This window comes from Hemicordylus capensis, chromosome 4 (assembly GCF_027244095.1).
Source record: "Hemicordylus capensis ecotype Gifberg chromosome 4, rHemCap1.1.pri, whole genome shotgun sequence".
Lineage (NCBI taxonomy): Eukaryota > Metazoa > Chordata > Lepidosauria > Squamata > Cordylidae > Hemicordylus > Hemicordylus capensis.
In genome coordinates this window covers 3,423,955-3,448,534 of record NC_069660.1, presented here as the reverse complement: position 1 = coordinate 3,448,534, position 24,580 = coordinate 3,423,955, and positions in this window count along the sequence as shown.

Genomic DNA, 24,580 nt, shown 5'->3' with positions numbered 1-24,580 from the left:
CTTTAAATTTGCAATCACTGGAATTTCTATGCCAAAAGGGGGTGTTAGAAATTTCTGTTCCCTTAAACCTGTGAGTTGCAGTGAGCAACAATAATAGGAATGTCAGAGTTGGGATTCCTGTTGTGCAAGCCCCATTGGAATGCATGGAAGCCACACACAAATGCAAGCATGCTCTGTGTGTGCCTCTGATTCATTTCACTGGAGCTTGCTTGAGAGCGGTTCCCAGCAGTTTGTGCCTCGTGGAGATAAGGGGATATCTTCCAGTACATCAGCAGCTATTGGAGATGGAATGAGGATGTAACTCTTTGGAATGGTCCAAGAAAATAGGCGGTCTTATGTGTCCACCCCACCACCCACCCACCCCTCTCTTTCTTCCACCTGTGCTGGATTAGGTCTGTCCCCAAGGAATGATGCTAGTTAAGAATTTCTTAAGCAAAATGTCAGCATTGCCTGGAAGCGCTGTGTTGACCACATCTTGTTCTTCAATAAACTTTCTGCTTCCTTCACGTTTGTGTGGCTGCATCTTATTCCTTCCCAGATTTCCAGTTTATGAAATGACTGGTTGATCGACCTCTGGGCCATTATGCTGCTCTCCATCCTGACTCTAGATGGATGTAAAGAAACCCCATTATCTACACTGACCATGCCTGAATCCCCGGCTGCTGCCCAGATCCAGCCATTATCCCACATATAGCCCCCCTCTCAGCAGAAACCTCTGTGAAAAGGCAGTTTTGAAAACTGTTCTTCCTAGTGGTAGAGCAGAGCGCTCTAACTTCTGGAGCTGCACCTCTTCATAAGAAAGCCAAACTGCATAAGCTACATGCTGGCAGGCAGGTGTCAGAAAAGCCACGGTCACAATGGCAAAATATTATGTGTACAGCAACCCCACACAGAGCAGCCAGGGCCATGCACAGGACCAGCCCCGGCGCCGTCCCAGGCACATTCCAGGACATACGTGGCTGCCACTGACCCTATATGGGCCTCTCCTGGGATGCCTTGGGAAAGAAATGTGGCATGGACATCATCCCATTCACGGCTTTCCTGCCCCCCTCCCCAAGTGGCACCCATGGAACCGAAGTGGGAAAGTACAGATCAGAATGGGTCTGGTCTATTCAGGCATTCAGAATCTGGACATGTGGTTCTGAGGGGCAGAGGGGCACCTAGGTAATTTTGGAGCCCTGGACCTAAAGGCCTTTGGAGCCACCCACCCCCTGCAAGTTAAGCATCATTCCCCTACACACACCATGACACATGCAGTATTTTTAGCACGTGGGTTTTTGAGGGCCCCAAAGCAATTGAACTCACAAGAAAGGAAGTATATGAAATGGGCATATTTATGCCAATATGCATCAGCAGAAACATTTCAACATGCAACTTGACACTTTCCCCACTCCCCACTCTGTCTCTAAAGCACCCAGCACAGGTCACAAGTGCACTTGGGCACCTGGCAGGGCCCTCAGCATGGCACGGTGACCACCGCACCTGGGACAGTCTAAAATGGATTTGGGGGGCCCCAGTGGGTGTGGAGGCCCTGGACTTTGGCCCTGAGGTCCAGGGGTAAGAGTGCCTCTGTGAGAGAGAGATGATGAGAGCCTCCTTCCAAGATCTGAAGGGGGCTGCATGGAAGGAAAGGACTTGCTCCCTGTTGGCAGGACTAGAAGCAGCCCAGGGGTTAGAAAGACAAGGAAGCCGATTCAGGCTAGGCCTCCTTAGGGAGAATTTCCTGACTGCAAGAGCTGCTCCACCGTGGAAGAGAGGCTTTCCTTCGCTGGAGGTGTCCAAGCAGAGGCTGGGCAGGGATCTCTCAGGGGGATACTGTTGCAATGTCTGCACTGGGCAGGGGGTGGGACGAGAAGGCCTCCAAGACACCTTCAGACCCTAACATGCTATGATCCAATGGTTCTGTGATGCCCAGAGGCGTATCTAGGGAAAATAGCGCCTAGGGCAAGCATTGAAATTGTGCCCCCTGTCCAAGCATCTGCCACCCATCTTTCAGATAACTTTACCATAATATCAGTGGAAAAATACAAGTCTGAAGGTCACATACAAGTCACATATCTGAATATATGTACAGTGACTTATATTATATATTTTTAATTTTTTTTAACCTGTAGCCCTTTTGGGGGGCTTCCTAAAGTCTGGGGGGGGGTCTGCAAAGGTTTTCCCTCCCCCCTGCTGGCCTCTAGGGCCTCACAGGGACCATTTAAGCATGTGCAGTGGCTATTTTTAAAAATAATTTGTTTTCAAAAAATTGTAGCTGAAAACAAAATGGCCACCACGAATGCTCAAATGGCCTCTGTGAGGTCTGGTATGGCCTAGGGCATCACAGAGGCCATTTGAGCATGCGCGGTGGCCATTTTGTTTTTGGCAGCCTTAAAAAAAAATTTAAGAAATGGCACCCCCTTCAAGTGGTGCCCGGGGCACGTGCCCTGCCTGCCCCACCCTAGATACGCCCCTGGTGATGCCCATATGTTGCCCAGCATCAGCTGCTGGGTAGGCTGGCTTTCCATTCATCTTGAAAGAGCTGCTCACTCTCGGGGGGGGAGCCATTTTTGTCTCCCAACGGACAGCTCAGAGCAAATGCCTGGAAGGAGCCCCCTCGCCCCGTATCCTCCTCCCGGTGCCCTCCGCCCCCCCCCCCAGTGTCTGCTCAGACCCCCAGGCCTCCTGGAGCTATCCTGCCTTTTGTGGCTGCCTGGCTGCTGACTTCGGCTTGCTCAGAACCAACCTGACCATGACCAGTTCATCCCACCCACCCGCAAAAAAACAGCTGTAGGGGGAGTGATTTGGTTCAGGCTCATGATACAGGAGGAGGAGGAATGGGGGGACCGTGTAGCCCTTAGCCCTGTTCTGGCTCCTTCCCTGACTCAAAGCACCTTCCCTTGGAAGCTGCTGTGAGTTGCATCTTCCTTCCTGGCCCAGATCCCAGGGGAGCAGCAGTGCTGGGTGCAGCTGCAGGCTGGAGTGTGTGTGTGTGTGTGTGTAGCTGGATGCCTTTTGGGAGGCCAGAGCAACGGAGCCTGCCCTCCCGAGGCTAGGGCTGCTGCTCAGAGTCTCCTTGACCTGCAGGAGTGAGAGGCAAGAAGGACCAACCCAGTCAAGCCTTCTTTGATCTCCTCCCACGGACAGGTTGTAAGTTTAACTGTTTTAATCCCACTGGATAGGTGGAGGATTTGGTCTATCGAAAGCATCCTGCTTAGGGTTTTGAAGGCAAGACCCTGACTTGATCAAGAGAGCAGAAAAGGCATTGCGTATAGGAAGCTAACAGAAGAGGGTGGGTAGGCACATTTCCTTGCTTGCCTATTTCTCTGCTTAATGTATCTAGCAGTGCTGTCCAGCTTAGGCTGGATAATATCCTTTAAAGGGGCAGTCAGTGACTGCATCTTAAAGCAAGAGGGTGAAGGGAGGTGGGAGGGAAGCACCTTCTCTTCACACTTGGGAAGTTGCTGCTTCCCACCCTCCTCCCTTTGCCGCCTGGAACATCCACCCCTCCTGCATGGTGTCTTCTTCTCCTTCCCCTTCTCCTTCTCCTTGGCAGATCTTGTGGGATTTGCAACATATTTCTGCCATCCTCACTTGCCCCCAACTAGGAAGCAGAGCAGTTCTTAAAGAGGGGGCAGCCAGGGGGTGAGTTTTCTCTTGCCTGCCTCCTATATGAAATGTAATTCTCTGCTTCTAGTCACAGCTCTTGATGGCATTTCTTTGTTTCCCAGCTGTTTCTCAAACACAGAATTTTACCTTTGTTTCCCCCCTAAACAATTATCTTTCTCTGCCTTTTGGGTGATGTCATCATTCCCTAATGATCTGAGTGAGCCCTGAACGGTGGCATGCTCTGTTTTCAGATTCTTGCCAACCAAACAACATGGAATGGATGTCTAATTTCAATTTCAGGCAATGTCATATTAATTAATTATTCATAACGTGATGATATCTATGTGGTGCAAAGTCTTAGCTGCACTAACTCAATCCTTACAAATGCAGTCCTTACAATGATCCTGCAAGACCAGCCAGTCTTATTACTTGCCCCCCACCCCCCACCCCATATTGCAGGTGGGAGGCTGAGTCTGGGAAGGGGCAGCTCCCGAGTGGCCCAACTGCTGAGTTTGTGGCCCAATGACATCCAGACTGATCCCCAGATTTACCTTGGAGAAAGATTTGCCTAGGCAGGGACTGCGTTCACACTTGTCCAGAATGGGGGCTCTTATGTGGTGCGAATTAGCAACCTGTTCTGGATTCATTGATCTTGGAGTACAAGATGGATTCATTGGATTCACTGATCTTGGTGTGTGTGTGTGGTCTATTCCAGGCCTTTTGTGTTAAGAATTCCCCCTTAAGGGGCATTCTGGCCTTGGACAGGTGCATTTCTCTTGGTTCCGCCTCCTCTTTGCCATGGGGTCAGCAGGCCAGTGCTGAAGGAACTGGTGCTGTGGATTCACTTGCTGCCTCTGGCAGGTCGCTGACACCTCTCTCGCCCTTGGAGTTCCTCATCTCTGAACGGGATAGATGCTGTCTTCGCAGTGCTAGAAGCCACTCAGGATCACGGGTCCTGAATACAGTAGCAGCTCATCCTAAGGAGCCGGGGCGGGGCGGGGAGGGGGCAAAGAAGGTGCAGGTGCCTCTGCTTCCCGGCAGCCTGGATTGCGCCTCTTTCGCCTCCTACCCCACCCGAGAGCTGTGCTGCCTGCAGGCTGCCCATTTGTCAGGTAGAGCTACGGGGTGAACCATGCAGCTCTACCTGATGGATGGCCAGTCTGCAGGCAGCATGGGTGTGGGAGGAGCAACTCGAGCAGCTGCCGGGAAGCAGAAGCCACTGCACCTCCTTTGGTGCACCGCCTGCCCCCGGCTCCTTGGGATGAGCTGCTGCAAACAGTAAACATCTGCCTCCTGTGTTTTACTTGCTCAGGAGTCTGCCGTTTGGCTCTGTGTGCATTCTCTCCATTCTGCTTGCAGCACACTTGTAGTGGGAGCTGGAGGGTATGGGGCCCTGCCCTCGATATGTTCACAAGAGTCTCCCCTGTTTCCACAGGGCCCCGTAGAAACTTGGGCAGAATGCCGGCACGTTGCTTCCCTTCCATGCCTCCCTAACTGTCTGCCAGAGAGAAAATGCCACCCCAAGCCTTTGAGCTGGAGCTGTTCTCGGGGGTGCCACCTGGTTCTGTGCCAGAGGCAGGATACTCCTTGCCATCTCCTGGAACTGAGACCGTCTGCAGATTCAGACAAGCTGCTTCAAGAGACAGGGAAGGAGGAGGACAGGGCCCTGCTGAGGAAATCTGTCCCACATCCAGCAGCAGGCACAGAAATGCCTCTAGCAGCTTCTAGTCGCCAGCCAGCGGAGAGGCGCAGGTGTCAGAAGAGAGGTGTTGCAAACACACGACTACTGACTCCCAAGAGGACACGGTTATCCTCGGGCAATCAATGGAGGTGGAGTTTTGTAATCACGTCTTGTGCCAGCAGTTGCTGAGCACCCCCCACCCAACCCGTCCAGCTCTCCCCTCTGTGGAAGGTGGAACTGCTAGCCAGCTTCTTTCCATCCTCTAATCAGTCTCATGAGAACTGAAAAAAGGCCGTGATTCTGCCTGGACTGCAGGTGGGGGCGGTGGGGGGGGCAGCACCGAAACTGGTCCTGACTTCTGCTCTTTACAGCCAACACCCCTAGTCCCCTGCTAACTGAGCAAAGAGGCCCCTTTCCAAAGTGGTGATTCTCTTTATTGAGCAGGGGGAGAGCAAGTGGCCCTCTCCGTCCCCAGCACAGCATCCCCTCAGTGGGTGTGGCTGGTGTCTTTCTTATGTTTCTTTTTTTAAGACTGTGAGCCCTTTGGGGACAGGGGTCCATTTTAATTAATTAGTTAATTAACTAAATTAATTTCTGTATGTAAACCGCTTTGGGAACTTGGGTTGAAAAGTGGTATATAAATATTTGTCGTATTTGTACGGTCAAAGCCTTTTGCTGTTTCTGGGTCACATTCCTTTAGAGGGTTGCCAGACTTTACTGCCCTCTGCTCCTGTGCCTTTAGCCTCTTAATCTGTGGATATTCACAGGTGGCAAGACATATCCCCATGCTGTACAAACAACTGCCACTTGATTTCTGTAGATCAGACTGCGATGGACAAGCCTGGCCATTTTTTCCCTAGTTTGTTGGCAACTTAACTGTCCTTCCTCTCTATTGTATTCTGTCTAGTAGTCTTTTATGTTTTACTAGACATTAAGCCCGTTATATTAACGGGCGCTAGAAGAGTTGTGTAGAGAACAGTCTTTCTTCAAGGGCAAGGGACGTGGACCCCCTTGTGCTTGTTGCCTCAGGTTTAACGGGTTGCTACGCGGACGTACGACGAAGAGATGGTAACTACGCACGCACGCAGTTATGTGCGTGGTTTCCGTTGGTGCGTCCGCGCGCGCCACGCATGCACAGAACACCTGCAAGAGACACGGACGCAGGTACCTTAGGGTTTTATTATATAGGATGATTTTAGAAGTTTGACCCAGTGGGGATCCTGTAGAGATTGTTGAGGATACTGCCAGAAAGAAAAGGGAGAGAAAGGGGAAGGAGAAAAATGGAGTTGTTTCTGAATAAAGTCTCAGTTAAACTAACATATCACCTTAAGTGGCGCAGCGGGGAAACGCTTGACTAACAAGCAGAAGGTTGCTGGTTTGAATCCCCACTGGTACTATATTGGGCAGCAGCGATATAGGAAGATGCTGAAAGGCATCATCTCCCACTGCGTGGGTAGAGGCAATGGTAAACCCCTCCTGTATTCTACCAAAGAAAACCACAGGGCTCTGTGGGCACCAGGAGTCGAAATCAACATGACGGCACACTTTACCTGACTTTACCTAAACTAACATAAGAGACTACTTTGTGTTTATGAGGGAAACAGCTGTAAAACAACCTCCAACTGAGGGCCAGTGACTCTTCTTCTTGCTCCAACGGTGACATCATCACGTGTGGATTGGATTTTGGCTTCAGATGCCTCTTTGGTAAGTCTCTTCTTGCTCGACTTAATCCTAGACTTTTCCTCAGCAGAGCTGTCAGAGATGAAGATGACCAAGGCAATGTGGGGCATTCTCTTCTCCTGCAGTTTGCTGAGCCTGTTTCCAGGAGATGCAAGCCGGACCGAGCTTGCCTTGAGGATCAGAAAAAGATACCTCGAAAAAGGTACACTTCAACGTGCAATTTCAGGTTGTGAACAATTCCTAAGTGCTCAGTCATTGGGATGATCATGTGAAGCCAAGAGGGCCCCATTTTCCAGAAAAGCTAGAAGAGGAGTTTCCAACCTTGTGTTCCCAGATGTTGTGGAACTACACCTCCCAGAAACTCCAGCCACAATGGCCAAAAGCCACTAGAGTCCAACAGCATCTGGGGACCCAAGGTTGGAAGCACCTGAACACGGACATGGCTTGTGGGTGGCCATTAAGTGAGTCAGGTGACCTTCTTGGCAAAAGCTGTGGATGAAAAATGTAGTCACCACCACAAGCTCAGCAGCTCTTGGAGCCGGTCCTTAGACCAAGGTCTTTTTACCCAGTTTGTTTTCCAGTTAGCTTGATTAACTGGAGATGCCAGGGATAGAACCCGAGACAGTCTTCACACAAAGCAAGCATGGGCTCTTTACCACTGCACTATGGCCCCTGTCTTCATCTTCCAAGCTGAGAGCTTACACTCCAACCCATGACCCAAGTTCTGTGTGGAATTGTGCTGTAGATCCAAAACATGTACACATTGCAAACCAACATAGGTCAGTGGTGAGTCCAGCGTTAGATCAGCTGAGTTTTTTTGCCCCATGATCCCAAAAGTAGTTGCTGATCTCTTCCCACAACTCAGTTCCTCAGAGGATATTTCCAGACAGAGAAATGTAGTGTTTGAAAATGTAGGTTCATTCCAATTATTCACTCCCCATCCAGATAAAGTACCTCACAGGTGCACAATTTTGTAGTGCCATCTGCTGGCCATTTATTGTCAATCTGTAATGAAATCTGCATCTTTTGAGATAGTCTCCAGACACTTTGGCCCCCTTTGGACATAATGCAGAACTGTGGGTCCAATGGACCCATGGTTCCATGCCCCCTCTCCCACAACTCTCTTGACTGCATTCGGATGAAATAGAGAGCTACCTCTCTGCAGTCTCTCTGACTGCAGAGAGGAGGGGGGACTGGCTGCAGGGCTTCCTTCTTTAGTGGAGGACTGCCTTGGCAGCCAATAGCAGCTGGAGCAAGGGAGGAGCTTCCTGCCTCATCTCCAGTTGTAGAAGGTGGAAACTGCGGTGCCAGTCAGTGTTTCCTCTAACAGGGATTCCCAGATGTTGTTCACTACAACTCCCAGCATCCCCAGCTGCATTGGCCTTTGGCTGAGGATTCTGGGAGTGGTAGTCAATAACATCTGGGAATCCCTGTTAGAAGGAACACTGGTGTCAGTGTTCAGATGTAATGCTGGCACCCCCAAACCAGAGTTGAAGGCGACAAAATCTTATGTTAACCTAAGGTACAAATTGGAGCCCAGGGAGGGAAACTGCAGGTCAAAATTTTTGGCTAAACTCCAGTTGCCCACATGTGGATGTATAGTTTCTGAAACCGGAGGTGAAGAGGGCTTGATGTCTGTGTTACATGCAAATGTGGTCTATTAGTATTTTCATCATGGAATGGCAGGAAATACCAGCAGATGGAACCAGTGTCCCCTCTAACAGGGATTCCCAGATTTTGTTGACTACAACTCCCAAAATCCCTAGCTGCAATGGCTTTTGCTTGGGGATTATGGGAGTTGTGGTCAACAACATCTGGGAATCTCTGTTAGAGGGAACACTTTGTGGTACTATGAAATTGCGGATTGGAAAATATGTCATCTGTGTGGGGAGTGGGTAATGGAAAAGAACTTCCCTTTTCAAATGCTGTATTTCTCTGCCTGGAAACACCCACAGATTTTACTACATGGTTGTTGTTGTTGTTGTTGTTGTTGTTATTTAAATCACCTTGTGGCATGAGAAAAAATAACAAATCTCAACTTTTTAATGAGAAATGTTTGCATTTATTTTTGTACTTTATTTGCCATATAGAAAATAATATTTCTAATGACATGTCTCTTATTCTTTCAGAGCTTGCAGAACATTTGCTTAGTTCCAACATGGGAGAGCAGTTAACCCATTTGATCAGTGCACGCAGACCGCAGCCGCCACCCGGGCCCTACTACGGGAGCAATCCACTTCCCCCTCCAAGGTAGGATCTATCTAGATTTGGAGGCTGTATTGGCTTAGTCAAGAGGGCTAATAATACACATGATGGTAGCAGGCCTGTGTCTTCACGGATGTGTCCCACCCAACAGTAACAACATGAGGGTGACTGTGGCAATATTCAAAACATTTCAGATGACCCAGAGGGCTTCCTGGGAAAGGATGGATCATCAAAAATGGCCCCTTCCCCAGCACTGGTGCAGTTCACTGGGAAGTGCTGCTGTTAGCCTGTTCCACTCATTGCACTGCTGCTTCCTTGCTCTCTCCGTCAGCCCCCAACTTTAAAAACATACAACTAATCAACCTATAAACAGCAGCAAACATTCCAATAAAGCAGCAACAGCTCTTAAAACCTGAATGCCCAGTGAGTAGGGTGTCTTTACTTGTTTCCAAAAACCTCCAGGCACTGGGGTGCATGGATCTCCTCCCTCTGGGAGATAAAAAGTAGAATTTGCAGGGCCGGTGGGATATAATCCAGAAGAAGGTGGATGGAACGTCAACTTGCAGTTCCTTGGAGCATAATCCAGCAGGAAGTTCTCCTGCACAAGTCCCGTTGAAGTGAAGCCAAGTGGCACAAGGGCCCAGCAACGTTCAATGCAGCTCCCAGTCACTTCAGTGGGGCTCACTCAGAAGTTCCCCCATCAGCTGGGCCTTTGACTCCCTTTTCTATGGGGTGTACAAGAAACTTCCCAGTCTCTGCTTTTCTAAAAAGTGCCTTCCAACTCAGCTTGCCTTTGGTTCTCTTTTCAGGATTACAGTGGCAATACCTTATGCTCCAGATGTCAACATAATAATGCGCCCAAGTGGTTCACTGGACATTCATTTAGGAATGCTCTTTGGTGTTTATTTTGGACGGTGAGTTCTTTTTAGCAAGTTTTTAAAGTCTTTCCCACCCCTGCTCCCCAAATAGCCTAGAAATCAACAATGTGGAAACCTTCTACAAGTCCATGAACTTTAGGTTGATTCCATCCACACCTGAAAACAGGATTCTTTAAAGCTAAGAAGTCTTATATGAATTTTGCAATGTACAGTTGGGCCCAGCATTTCCCCACTTCCCATGGTCCTGTTTGGTTGCTGTACCACACAGCTGGGAGTTCGGGGTGTCCTGGAGATACGGAGCTTCTGTTCACCCTGGGTTGCATGCAGTGAGAAGAGAGAATACAATTCTGCAAATGAAGTTGACTCCCTGGCTCTGAAAATTCATCCCAAAGTTGATCAATGTCGAGACTAAGGGCGAAGCTGTGCATGATGTTGGAAATCCAGGACTGGATCTCTTGACATCTTTTTTTAAAGCTTAAATACTTTAAGGGAGGAAGGGGATGGCAGCAGTCCTGAGTGTGTGTGTGGGGGATGTTTAACCCTTTCTCCCTGCAGCACTCTCTTCCCAATCAAAACTTTTGCTTCTCCACGGAAACTGCTGTTAGTGTTAGCCTCACTGGGGAAACAATACAGGCACCAGACAGCTTCCTCCTCATCCCCCCAGCAAGGATATAAACCACTCTGAGGGGGGTGGATTTCAGTCAGGAAAACAATGTGAGTGTTGCCGGAGGGGGGAGTAAAAACCTTGTCCTCCAGTACTGCTGCCCCAAACCACAGATTCATATATTTACACACACAGCTGCTTTCAAGTTTTATAAAACTTGTCAGGTGATCCCCATCACAGGTAGTTTGCACCCATTAAGGAGAAGTCCAACAACCAAATGTTAACATGGTAAAAAAATATGAGTTGCTTGCCAACTCATGCTGACAATAGTCAACATAGTTTAATGCTAGTTCTATCTATCTATCTGTCTATCTATCACATTTTTATACTGCCCAGAACGTGAGAAATTCTTTTATGCATTCTTCAGAACATGCCACATCCCAGTCCAGCTCATGTTTGGAAGATTTAGGCTAGATTTTGATAATTTTTAATACACCTCTATTACATACCCCGTTTTCTAAGAAAAGTGGGTATGTAATAGAGGTGCATTTAAAATTACGAGAGCTTTTGAGAAAGTGGACAGAGAGCAGGGCAACCTGTGTAATCCATATGAGGTGGGATACCCAAATAAGAGCTCTCCAATTGATGTATTGGTTTATTGCTTGGCGGGAGAGTCAGGGGAGGCAAAAGAAAGCACTTTTTCACTCAGTGCATCATTAATTGGTGGGACTTACAGCCAGAAAACCTGCTTTAAGTGGCATTAAAAGGGGAGGGTAGACAAATCAAGAGGGGAAGATTGGTCTCCCATGGTGGCCATGAGCCAAGATGGCGGCGTCTGCTCCCTCCAAGCTGAGAGGCAGCTGGCACTGATTGCTGCTGGGAAGCAACAGCAGAGCAGGACTCCTGCCTCCAGGCCCTGCTGCTTGGCGTCCAGTTGGTAGGCCTCTGTGAGAAGCAGGATGCTGGACTTGATGGAGTTTTGCTCTGATCCAGCAGAGCTCTTTGGATAGTCCTATGTTTTTTGCAGGGTAGGTTGAATTGCACAAGGCTGGTTTGATGGGTGCAAATCCCTGGAAGTCAACTGCTGTTGACTTGACAGTATAAGCAGTGCTTGTGGGAAACAACCCAGAAGTGAAGCAAAATGGGGCTTTTAAAGTATTATTTGAGTGATAATGTAGCACTACTATTATATACTATAATACAGGTATACGGGTTATACTTGTATTTACCCAAAAGGAACAGCACTCCATATTTAAGACAGTCCCCCATTTTCTAACATCAAAGAACTTGGGGAAAACCTCTCCTTGGATTCAGGTAAAAAATGGTAACCTTTGTAAGCCATTGTAAGCCTCAAACTTTCATTCTGGATATCAGAGTGGGATACAAAATGCAATAAATTGATCTTTCTTTCTTTCTTTCTTTCTTTCTTTCTTTCTTTCTTTCTTTCTTTCTTTCTCTTTTTCTTTTTGCCTTTCATGCCTTAAGGAAAGAGGTTGAGATTCAAGTGAGGAAGAATTTCTCAGCTGTGATTTCCAGAAGCAGCGACGGGTTCAGCATTAAGGAATGCAGGTCCTGTCTTGGCTTGTTGGACATCAAAACCCTGTACAAGTAAATATCGAAATAAAAACCCCTTTCAGCTTGTGGAGTGGGGAGAAGAAGGGAGGCTTGGCAAGATTCCCACTCAGGACAAAGAGTGCAGATGTCAATTGTGTAACTGGATCTGTGCTGTATTGAGACTGGGTCTAAAATCTTCTGGGTGCAGAATTTGAAATAACTGATGACAAAACTCTCTGTTCTTGTAGCATTCAAGGGCACAATTCACTGGGAATTTTTCTTGCATATGCCCAATGGCAGGGGCTATTGATGCATGAGGCAAGTGGAGCGACAGCCTCAAGCAGTGGATGTGTGCAGGCTGGCAAGTGCTGGCACCCCACCCCCATGCATGCCACTCACCTACCTGCTGCTTGCTCTTCAGTGGGTTCATAAATGATCCAGAAGTTGGGGTAAGCAGCCAAGTGGCCAAATTTGCAGATGACACCAAATTACTTACGGTAGTGAAATCCAAAACAGGTTGTGGGGAGCTCCAAAAGGACCTCTGCAAACTGGTGAGTGAGTGACAAAATGGCAAATGTGGTTCAGTGTTAGCAAGCGTACAGTGATGCTTATTGGGGCAAAACCCCAAACTTCACATATAAGCTGATAAGAGCTGAGCTGTCAGGGACTGACCAAGAGAGATATCTTGGGATCCTAGTGGATAGCTCATTGCAAGTGTTGAATAAGACCACGGCAGCTGTGCAAAAGCCAGATTCCATGTTAGGGATTATTAGGAAGGGGATTGAAAATAAAAATGCTAATATTGTAATGTCATTATACAAATTGATGGTGCAGCCACACCTGGAGTATTGTGTACAGTTCTGATCATCACATCTAAGGAAGGACGTTGTAGAACTGGAAAAGGTGCAGAAGTGGGCAACCAAGATGATCAGGGGCCAGGAGCACCTTCCTTATGAGGCAGGGCTACAACACCCGGGGCTGTTTTGTTTAGAAAAAAGACAACTGTGGGGAGACATGAGAGAGGTCTATAAAATCATGCATGGAGCAGAGAGAGTGGACAGAGAGAAATGTTTCTCCCTCTCTCACAACACTAGAACCAGGGGTCACCCCATGAAACTGAAGGCTGGGAAATTAAGGCCCGACAGAAGGATGTGGTGTTGGCCACTAGCTTGGATGGCTTTAAAAGAGGCTTAGACAAATTCGTGGAGGTGTATCAATGGCTGCTCGTCTGGTGGCTATAGGCCACCTCCAGCCTCAGAGGCAAGATGCTGCTGAATACCTGTTGCCGGGGAGCAGCAGGAAGAGAGAGGGCCTGCCCTCCCCTCCCCTCTTGCCTGTGGGCTTCTCAGGGGTGTCTGGTGGGCCACTGTATGAAACAGGATGCTGGACCACAGAGGCCTTGGGCCTGGTCCAGTAGTGCTGTTCTTATGCTGTCCCAGCTTCCCTTCTGCTACCACCTCTGGCCTGCCACACTGTGTTCCCAGTCCTGGTCTGCTCACACCTCCGTGGTGCTGCCTGCCAGCAGAGGCACACTTAGCCACGGACCATGGGGATTTGGTCCATGGCCTCCTGTCTTCTGTGGGGCCTCCAGTGTTCTCAGGGTCCTCCCCAGAGCCCCGCCACTGCCCCACTCCTGCTGGGCAAGTCAATTTTTAAAAACTTTTTTTAAAGCATTGCTGTGTGGCAGGGACGGGGGCTCCCAGTGGGTGTGTGGCCACTCGGGGGAGGGAGGCAGCAGCAAACGCTCCTTCTCTGAGCCCACCCGCCTCAGGAAAGACAGACTGGGCTCCTGTCCCCGCTGCACAGGGGAGATGTTTTTATGTTCTGTTTTTATTTTTTAACATGTTTTTTATGTTTTAACATAAAATACATTAAAACAAATTTTGACTTGCCCCCCAACCCCCAACCCCCAACCCCCGCCTTCAAGTGGTGGTGGTGGGGTCTCCAAAGCCCTTCCGGTCCGGGCTCCAAAGTAGCCCAGGTGCGCCCCTGCCTGCCAGGTCACAGGCTGGTGCTGACCCTGCTGCTCTTCCCCATCCTCTTTCAGGCACATGCTGTTCCACTGCCCCCCGTGTCTTGTTGTGTACGTCCCGCAGCCCCCCCGAGCTGAAAGGGAGACTGCAGTGCCAGCAAGACAGAGGGGCTGGCAGAATGGGAGGCAAGGAGCGGGCAGCATGCCGGTTCAGGACAAAGCATTGATACAAATCAGTTCAGGACCAAGAACTGCTTGCTGCCTTCTGGCGAAGCTCTACTGGCCACTCGGTAGGTGGATCCAGATGACCAAACTGTGAGACCTCCCTCCCCACACAAGAGTTGGTCGTGTGTAGGGAGCCTGTGTTAGAAACCAGAGATGTGCACAAACTGATTTTTGCAATTTGATTCAAAGTTGAATTGAACCAGCCAGATTTGTTTTGTACTTGATCTGCAAACTCAAATCTGATCAGATTTGATTTGAGTTGGATTAGATTTGATTCGGATTTGAATCAATTCAACCCACTTTTAAGGGTCCAAGGAGCACCAAAGTAGGGTGGTGGATAGGGCCCTGTGGGTGCCACCTACCACCCAAATTTCAAGGTGGTGGGGCACTTGTTTTATTTGTTAATGTTTTGGGGTTTTTTTTAGTTTTTAGTGATGTTCTATATTTCCGCCATAGGGAATAATGGGGATTCAAAGCAGCCCCATTACTCCCCATGGGTTGCACCAAGGTGGTCAGAAGCGCGTTGGGGGTAGGGCACATTGGGTGCTAACTACACGCACCCCCTCCCCCCAACCAGCAAGGCAGTGGAGTACTCAGTTTATTTTTTATTACGCACTGAAGAGTCTAAACAATTCAAAAATTCCTAAAAAATGAACTGGCTTGTGAGTTGAGGTGTTGTTGGGTTGGCATACAAAGTGACATAATAACAGCAGCAAAAAAATGCACAGTTCTTCAGTTAGGGCTGCAATTCTGTACTCACGTGAGGGAAGCTCTGATTGAAACGAGCAGTACTTACTTCTAAGTAGGCATGCATAGAATGGATTTTGCACTATAAAGCCAAAGACCTTAAACATTTACAATACACAGCCTGGTAGGCAGAACCAAGCTATCCTCTCAATGGCCCGAATAGAGATCCTGTGCTGATAAAAAGCAAAGGCAACATTGCTCAGGGATTTCTCCCAGCCAGTGTTTTAATTCTTCTGTACTTTAACTGCCTTAATCGAAGTCCAGTGGTTGAGCAGAATACTGACCATACGTTTTGCTCCCTAACTCCACTTCTACAAAGACTAGAGCTTAGCTTTTTTTTTTTAAAAAAAAAGAAAGCTGGGAACCTTGGGGAATAAGGGAAACTTGAAACTAGAATTGATTTGAGTAGAATCTGCAGAGATTCGATTCAAGCTAAAATTTAGCCAGGGGTGACTGGGCAGATTTGCTTTGAGAGCCAGTGTGGTGTAGTTGTTAGAGTGCTGGACTAGGACCAGGGAGACCCGAGTTCAAATCCCCATTCAGCCCCATGATTCTTGCTGGGTGACTCTGGGCCAGTCACTTCTCTCTCAGCCTAACCTACTTCACAGTGTTGTTGCGAGGAGAAATCTAAGTATGTAGTACACCGCTCTGGGCTCCTTGGAGGAAGAGTGGGATATAAAATGTAATAAATAAATGAATGAATGAATAAATAAATAAAAATAAATAACTCGAACCAACTAGATTCAATTTGACCTCAAAACAATTTGAAGGTCCCTGTTAGAAATGCCTCAGGTATTTTGTTTCCCATTCCGTGTACAGAAACTAACATTGCAACTAAATGGTGTGTCCTTGACTACACAAGTACAACAGCTAAGAACATAGGAAGCTGCCTTCTACCAAGTCAGACTATCGTCATCTAGCTCAGTATTGTCAACACAAACTAGCAGCAGAGTCTCCCTCTCTTGGAGATGCCTCCAGGGAGGGAAACTTGACACATTCTGCATGCAAGTAGGCAGGTGCTCTTCCCAGAGCGGCCCCCATCCCTTAAGGGGAATATATTAAGGTGCTCACAGGTGTAGTTTCCCATTCAAATGCAAACCAGGATGGACCCTGCTTAGCAAAGAGGACACTTTATGCTTGCTACCCCCAAATCAGCTCTCCTCCCCTGGCTTTCTTCATCATTCAGTCAACTGAAGCTTATTGGTTAACCTAAACCTTACAGTGCTATTTGTAGCATTTGAACTATTTTTTTTAGTGGTGATTAAATTCCATACCAAAAGACTTGGCATACGTAAAAGTTTTCCAGGTCCAAAATATTTGGTACATCTAACAAGATAACACAAAAAGCAAACCATCTACTTCAAAGACATTCAGTAAACACAAGACTAGATGTTACTCCCAGGTGTGGAGTTCCTGTCAACTCCTTGTTTGCAATCCTGTTGATGCTCCCAAATGTGTCACTGGCCTGACACAGCAAGCACCACATTCTGCAAGGGTGCAGTGTGCTGGAACCCTCCTTCAACCTTCCCCGAAAGTGCCCTGGGACAAGAAAGCTCTTGCTGCCTTTTCCACCATGAAGTCCTTTGCCCCATTATGACCAAAGCGTTCCCAAACTGGGCCTGATGATTTCAGACAACTGCTAACACATCAGCCTTTTGATGTGTCCCTTTCCCCTTATTTTCCCTCAGACCTTCTGACACTTTGATAGATGATGCCTCCACAATGGTACAAATGACTCTGAGGAAAGATCTGGTTCCTGTTTTGGATGCTAACGTAGGTTTACCTTCATTTAAAAAAAATTTTTTTTAAGTGGGACTGAATGTGAAATATTTGCTTTTTTAAAAAAACTTTCTGCAGTGTTCACATTTTTATGTTTGCTGTAACTGGAGAGTGTGTGAGACTAATCTGGACCAGGTATAGCAGGGGATGCAGAGAAGAAAACTAGGCCTCTGCCACCTGGCTTGTGTGAGTACATAAAACTGTTTCTTCAGACTCTTCAGAAGTATTTTCTTCAGACACCAGGAAAAGCTTTCTTTTTCACCTTCCTACTGCATCCCACTTTCAAGTGGTTGAAAAAGACATTGATAGCTACAGAGTCAGGACTGTCTAGAGACCTCACAAAAATGGCGCACGACTGATAATTTTGCTGCTAAATCCCCATAATAGCACTTTGCCCCATATGTCCCAACCCGTACCTTAAGATCTTCATCAGAGACCCTCCTCAGGGTGCCCCTGCCAAACGAGGTGAGGCAGGTGGCTACCAGGGAGAGGGCCTTTTGGTGGTTGTACCCAATTTATGGAATAGTCTCCCCAGTGAGGTTTGCCTGGTTTCGTCATTTTGTTCTTTTATACACCAGATAAAGACCTTTTTGTTTGCCCAGGCCTTTTAAATTCAGGTTTTTAAATTTGGATTCTCAGATTTGTTCTGATTTTTAACTAATTTTAAAATGAATTTTTAAGCTGCTTTGTATTGTATTTTGTGTTTTCCTTTTTCCTTTTGTTTGTTATGATTTAATGTGTTATGTGTTTTTATTGTATGCTTTAATCCTCTGTTGTGAGCCGCCCAGAGAACAATTTGTTATGGGGTGACTATCAAATAACGTTTATTATTATTTATTATTATTATCACCTGTTGAAGACTCACAGAAATAAGAAAGGTCTTTCTCCATGCACCACCTGTTCAGCAGTACCGTGGGTAAGATTTTATGTAGTACCACATAAGTTGATATGTCGGCGATGCAATGCGCATATTAAGTCCTCAACTCTCAACAAAAATAAAACCCCTTTATTGCACAAGGAAAAAAATCAAAGTTGGTATACATAAATAAAATGTTTCAGTGTAACACACCATCCTCAGTTAAGCAAATAAATGAGCACAGATTAAGACCTCCTCCGTTCCCCAGCTGTTAAATTCCTTAGACGTGATAGCACTCTGTTCCAGGACTGGCAGAGAGATAAATTGCAGTGGGGAGGAGAGACGGGGAATCACCTGATTCTTCTCAGAGGCTAATAAACCTTATGGCATCGGCCAGTGCCTCCCGAGCATTAATGTCAGGTCTCAATTTCCCTATAAATAGCGCTTCATTGATTTCCCTTCTTTGTAGGTTCCTTTTGTAGGAGAAGAATGGCAGTTCAGCTCCCATTCGCAGAGCAAAGCCAGTTTGGGGAGAATAATTCAGCCAAGCAAGAGGTCTGGAGATAGTTCTTTAAGTTTTGAAGAACCATAGGGATGTATTTAGAAGTTACAAAAGGATAGGGGAGCTGAGCTTAAGGCTGAAAGGGGAGAGAGACTAAACAAACAGCCATTTCTGCAGAGACAAGATGGAGATTAACACTGGAAGAACAAATTGGGGAGGAATCCAACATTTTTATCAATGACCCCAACCCCCTCCAGTGGTCACTATGAGACATTGCAGCTGAGCGCTGATGCTGCCAGGGTCCTAGCTCCAACATCTTTCAATCCCCAAAATAGATATTTTAGTAGGCACCATTTGGCCTTCATGCTTAATCCCCATATGCAAAGACCAAGGTTTCGTTCTCTGTGCACAATGCCTCATATCTGCTAGATGTTCTTTATATCTGTCTTTCAATGGTCTGCCGGATTCTCCAATATAGAATGAAGTGCAACCTAACATTGAGTTTTTAAACATTGCACTTTTCTTTCCACAATTTCCTTCCCCCTCTTCACAAATTTCACAATCTTGTACATCACATCTCCTATCATACAATCTAGAGTTGACTAGCAGTTTTTAAAGTGTCATTGGTGCTGTACAAACCACATTCATTTTAATTCCTTGTCTTTCCAAAGTTTCTCTGGGTTTGCCATGTAAATCTATCTGTAAATTGAAAGGATTAGAACATAAGAACATAAGAACAGCCCTGCTGGATCAGGCCCAAGGCCCATCTTGTCCAGGAACCTACAAAGAAGGAAAATCAAGGAAACATTATTTATAGAAAAACTGAGACCTGACATTAATGCTCGGGAGGCACTGGCCGATGCCATAAGGTTTATTAGCCTTTGAGAAGAATCAGGTGATCCCCCTTCTCTATCCCCCACCCCACCCCTCTCATTATCTCTCCACCAGTCATAGAACAGGAATTTAACAGCTGGGGGATGGAGGAGGTCTTTATCTGTGCTCATTTATTTGTTTAACTGAGGATGATGTGTTACACCGAAACATTTTATTTATGTATAGCATATATATATATATATATATATATATATATATATATATATATATATATATTTATATTTATATATATGGTCTTTTTGTTGAGCATGTAGTACCACATTTCTTTTATAGTAGAGGATTCCTGGAAGTTTTCTGTGGCTATTTTGAATCAGTGTATATTAAGCCTAGGACCCTTTCCAAGCACCCTTTCTCACCCATGTCACCTTCTCTGTAATGTCTTGTTGTTCTCCACAACCCATTGGGGCTCCTGTCTCTCAGCCAGTCTCCCCATTACCTCCCTTGCATAATAGATATCCCTCCAGTCACTGAGTGGAGGTTTGACCTGCCACTGTCTTCACAGCAGGTAGGTCCATGTACTGTGACCGAATCTCTCCCCTTCCTAGCAGTTGGAAGGATCGCAGAAGTCCTTCCAAGGCTGGATGGGCCATCCTTGGTAGGGCTATGGCAGTGCACAGCGGTTGGATGGGTGCACAGCCTCCTGTGACTTTGCTCTTCTGTGGTGATGTTTCAGGCTTGCGCCCTCTTGGAAGCGGCGTTCTCCAGCCCTGCTGGCTCCCTGCTCAGCCCTGAGCTGTGTAAGTGATGCCATTTGTACATTCTTTTGTGAAACTAGACCTAGAAGAACATTCTAGTGGGACAAAATCTACCTTGATCCATATAGGGTGCATGCAGGGGTGAAGCGTCTATTGGACAAGCAAGGACAAATATCCCTAGGCCCAATGGGTCAGGTGGCCCCCAAGTAGACCGTCCCACCGCCACCTCTGTCCTGTACTGCCCTGCCACTGCCCCTGCCCCCACTGCCGCTTCTTATCTTGGCCTCTGCCTCTGCCCCGGGGGGTGGGGGGGGTGATCGAGCGGGACAGGTGATGGGACTTTCTACTCTGGCTGAACTGCATGCATGTGCAGTTTGACTATAGACGTTGCACACCCGTGACGGCAGGGGCAGGGAGATGTTGGCTGCCCCGCCCACTGCATCTGATGTCAGACACAGGGGGAGTGGCTTGGGGTACAGCACATGCAATGCCCCCCCCCCCAACCAGGCTTTTGTCCCCTGGGTGCATGCCTAAGAAAGAGGAGATTAAAACATGAAAGAGGACAGGAAAGATGTCGAACCTCTTGGCAACAACTTTTTAATACTAGAAATGATCATGGAAATGCCATCTGAGGGGCCTGCATTTACAGATGTACTGAGCATCTGTAAAGAATGTTTAAAGTAAATTGTGGGGGGAGAAACTTTTTAAAATAAACAATAATAATAAATGGTCAAGGAAATTCTAATTAAATTGTTTGGATTGCAAAAAAAACTTGAAACCGATTCATATTCTGCCAATTAGGGCTCTTCAAAACTTTCAGAGTGATAAATGCTGTTAGATTTTGGAATTTTTGAAGGCTTTAGTGCTGTCCAAGTTATCATCAAGTTGCACATTTCTATTATCTGTGGTCTCTCAATATTGTATTTTAAAACTAAAATGACAACACTTCAATATTCAGACCATGACTGGGAGCATACCCAGATTTCCTTTGCATGCAAGCACTTCTTTGTCTACTGAGTAAACTGATCTCTGTGTGCTTTGCTTTGCATGGAAAGATTGAATCTCCTCATTAAAATTAACTGAGAACGTCCAAGTGCAGGGGTTCCACCATAATGCCTGCATCAGAAGGCACAGAGAGCTTTGGACTGAGTTCTAGACTTTTTCTTTAATCTGTTTATTTAAAACACTCATATCCTACCTTTCCCAAATCTCAAGGTAGCTCACAACAGCTGGGAACTAGGGGTGTGCAATTCAGTTTGAGATCAAATCGATTCGGATCAAATCAGGGGAAATTCACAGATTCAATCTCAAATTGAATCACCTTCAAAATAGAGGGCCCGATATGGGATTAAAGCAAATCACTCCCAATTTGACCTGAATCAATTTGGGTGATCCGAGCACCATTTTGAGGCCCATTTTGCAGGGGGGAATGGGCCTCAAAATGGTGCTTTCCCCCAGGGAGAACGGGTCTACCAATTGGGGTTGGCTGAGCAGACCAGCCCTCCAAGGCAGACTGGTGTGCTAAGTCCAGAGTGGAGGGCTGGTCTTCCCCCCAATCCCAATAGGCAGACCAGCTCTCCCCAGAAGAAAAAGCTCCATTTTGAGGCCCATTTCCCCAGCAAAATGGGTCTCAAAATGGCACCTGAATTGATTTGGGTGATTTGAGGGTGATTTGTGGAGACAGCCGGCTGTTCTCAACAAATCAATGGTTCAATTCAACCTCGAATCAACCTGCAGAAAATGATTCGTGCACACCCCTACTTAAAGCGCACACACTACCACCACAACAAATCAAGATAATGCCAAGAGAGCAACAGCAACAAATTAACCCCAAAGCAACCCCAACCTCTAACCCAAAGGCTTCCTCAGAAGATGCATTTTGCAGCCTTTCCTGAAGGCCAGGAGGCATTTACTCAGACAAACAACTCCAGAGGTCAAGCCATAGCCGTGGGGTCAAAGTGCCTTGATTAAAGTGCACTGACCATTTAATTTCTCTCCTTTCTTACCCTCTGGCTTCTTTGCAGTTGACTTGTCACATCCTGGGATGCAGTACTCCGTCAAGAGCACACAAATGAAAGGAGATGATTTAGTCCTTGAGCTGAGTGTAAGTATCAGCCATTCATAGACATGCATTGCTTCTGCTCCTCTGGAAGTGGCTGTAGCAATAGGAGAGGAGAGCTGGTCTTGTGGTAGCAAGTATGACTTGTCCCCCTTAAGCTAAGCAGGGTCTGCCCTGGTTGCATATGACAGGGAGACTAGATATGTTTGCACTGTAAGATATTCCCCTCAGGGGATGGAACTGCTCTGGGAAGAGCAGCAGAAGGTTCCAAGTTCCCTCCCTGGCAGCATCTCCAAGAGAGGGCTGAGAGAGACTCCAGCCTGCAACCTTGGAGAAGTTACTGCCAGTCTGTGAAGACAATACTGAGCTAGATGGACCAAGGGTCTGACTCGGTAGATGGCAGCTTCTTGTGTTCCTATGTTCCAATGCTCATGATGCTGGTCACTTTCCCTAAGACTGTAGCTTGGTAGGTTTAAATTACAAATCTGGGGGAGCATCCCACATCTAAGAGCTGCTTAGCATAACAAGATGCCCTGAAAAGCTGCAGAATCTCCGTCTTTAGAGATGTTGAAGAGGTGTCTGTGGGAACAAGTGTCAGAGAGATTCCTTGCCCCTCTACCCCCGAGACAGGCACAAGTGGTGCAAATCTGCTATAACCAGTGATCTGTGGAGTTACTATTATTATTATTACTATTTATATTCTGCTTTTCAACAAAAAGTTATCAAAGTGGTTTTCATATAAATAAGTAAGTAAGTAAGATGATTCCATGTCCTAAAAGTGCTCACAATCTAAAAAGAAACACAAGGGGACACCAGCAACAGCCACTGCAGGGATGCTGTGCATGGGCTAGATAGGGCCAGTTGCTCTCCACCTGCTTAATATAAAGAGAATCACCACTTTGAAGGGTGCCTCTATGCCCAGCTAGCATTATAGGTAGATGACTGAGGGCTTGGCCCTAGCCAAAATGAGAACTGTGGGTCAGGAGAGCTATACACACCACAGAACAAGAAATGGCCCATTCTTTAGCAATAATAACTCCACTATGCAGTTCTTCTAGTGCCAGAATGTTTCTAGGGGGAAAGACAGATTTCCTGGAATGCACCACAACTCTCTCTTGTATGCCCAATATTCTGTGGGTGCTAAAGAGAAGCCACCCCCTCCAATTTGGCGATCTCTTTCCTGATGCACAGCAGTGTCAATTGTGAAGCCAAGGGGGACAGAGCAATCCATTCCATGACATACCACCCTTGGGTCTGCCATCTTTCCTGTGCATCTCCTCGTCTTCTGGAGCTGTCATGCAACAGTTCCCATATTTCTGTAAGATACTGTTGATGTGAACATCTGAGTTCATGCCGATGATCCTACAGAAACAAGGCCGTTGGAACTGGGACACCAGTCATGATTCAAGTACCAAAATATGGTGCTGAGGGGAAAGCACTGGAAACATGGCAAGGGGGTCTGAGGGCTGCTTGAAGAGACGCAGCTGGCTTGAACTGGCCTGCAAGGAAGACCCACCTGACCACACCCCTCTTCTCCCTGCTGCTAACAGGTCTCAGCTGGACAAGGAGAGGCGGGGAGTGGAGAGGAGGGCAGTGCCAGCCTCTTGGAATCTCTCCCTTCAATGAACAAAAAGGCTGTTGCTGACATATCCATGACAGAGAAGCAGATGGACGGGAACTTTGCTCAGCTCTTGGATAAGCTTTTTGACTATGTGGTTGTGGATACAAATCATAGCCTGGTGAGTTGCTGCCTTTTGCTGTCAGAAGTGGTTGCTCCTGTTCTTGGCCTTGTAGTCCTTCACACACACACACACACACACACACACACACACACACACACACACACACACACACACCATGACCTTGGCTGTTCTCAGAGTGCTCCTCTCTGGCTTAGAAAGAGGTAGAGCAGCCTCCAGCAAGATCTTTGGAGTGTGGCTAGAGTCTGGACCATTAGAGTGTTTAAATGAAACTTGCAGAGGGAAACTCTCCTCCTGACTCAAAATTGCTTGCCAAAATTTAAATGCACCTTCTCCTAATCGATATATGTTAACAGAGGCTTACATCCAGACTAGCGCTGTGTGGGAGATTCTAGACCTGGGGAGACTGCTTTGCCTATCCACTGACGTGGCTGTTTTCTGCCTTCAAGGGCTTTTGTGTCCTGGAGAACATTCTGACTCTGCTTCCAGAGGAAATCAGTTACGACGTGAGTCCTTTTCACTGGTGCTTCTTGGCACCTGTTTTTCTTCTGCGATGACTTTCCCTACTTCTGAATATAGACCTGGCTGTTTAATTGTTTAAGCCTCCTAATGGCACAGCAGGGAAATGACCTGAATAGCAAGCCAGAGGTTGCTGGTTCGAATCCCCACTGGTGTGTTTCCCAGAATATGGGGACCTCCTATATCGGGCAGCAGCGATATAGGAAGATGCTGAAAGGTATTATCTCAGATTGTGCGGGAGGAGGCAAAGGGAAACCCCTCCCTGTATTCTACCAATGACAACCACAGGGCTCTGTGGTCGCCTGGAACCAACACCGACTCGACGGCACACTTTACTTTATTTAATTGTTTGCATACCATTTCTAATACACAGAGTGGTCCACATACTGCACAGTGTTACACGTGTGTTTTCCACACTGTGGGAACTGCTGCGTATTCC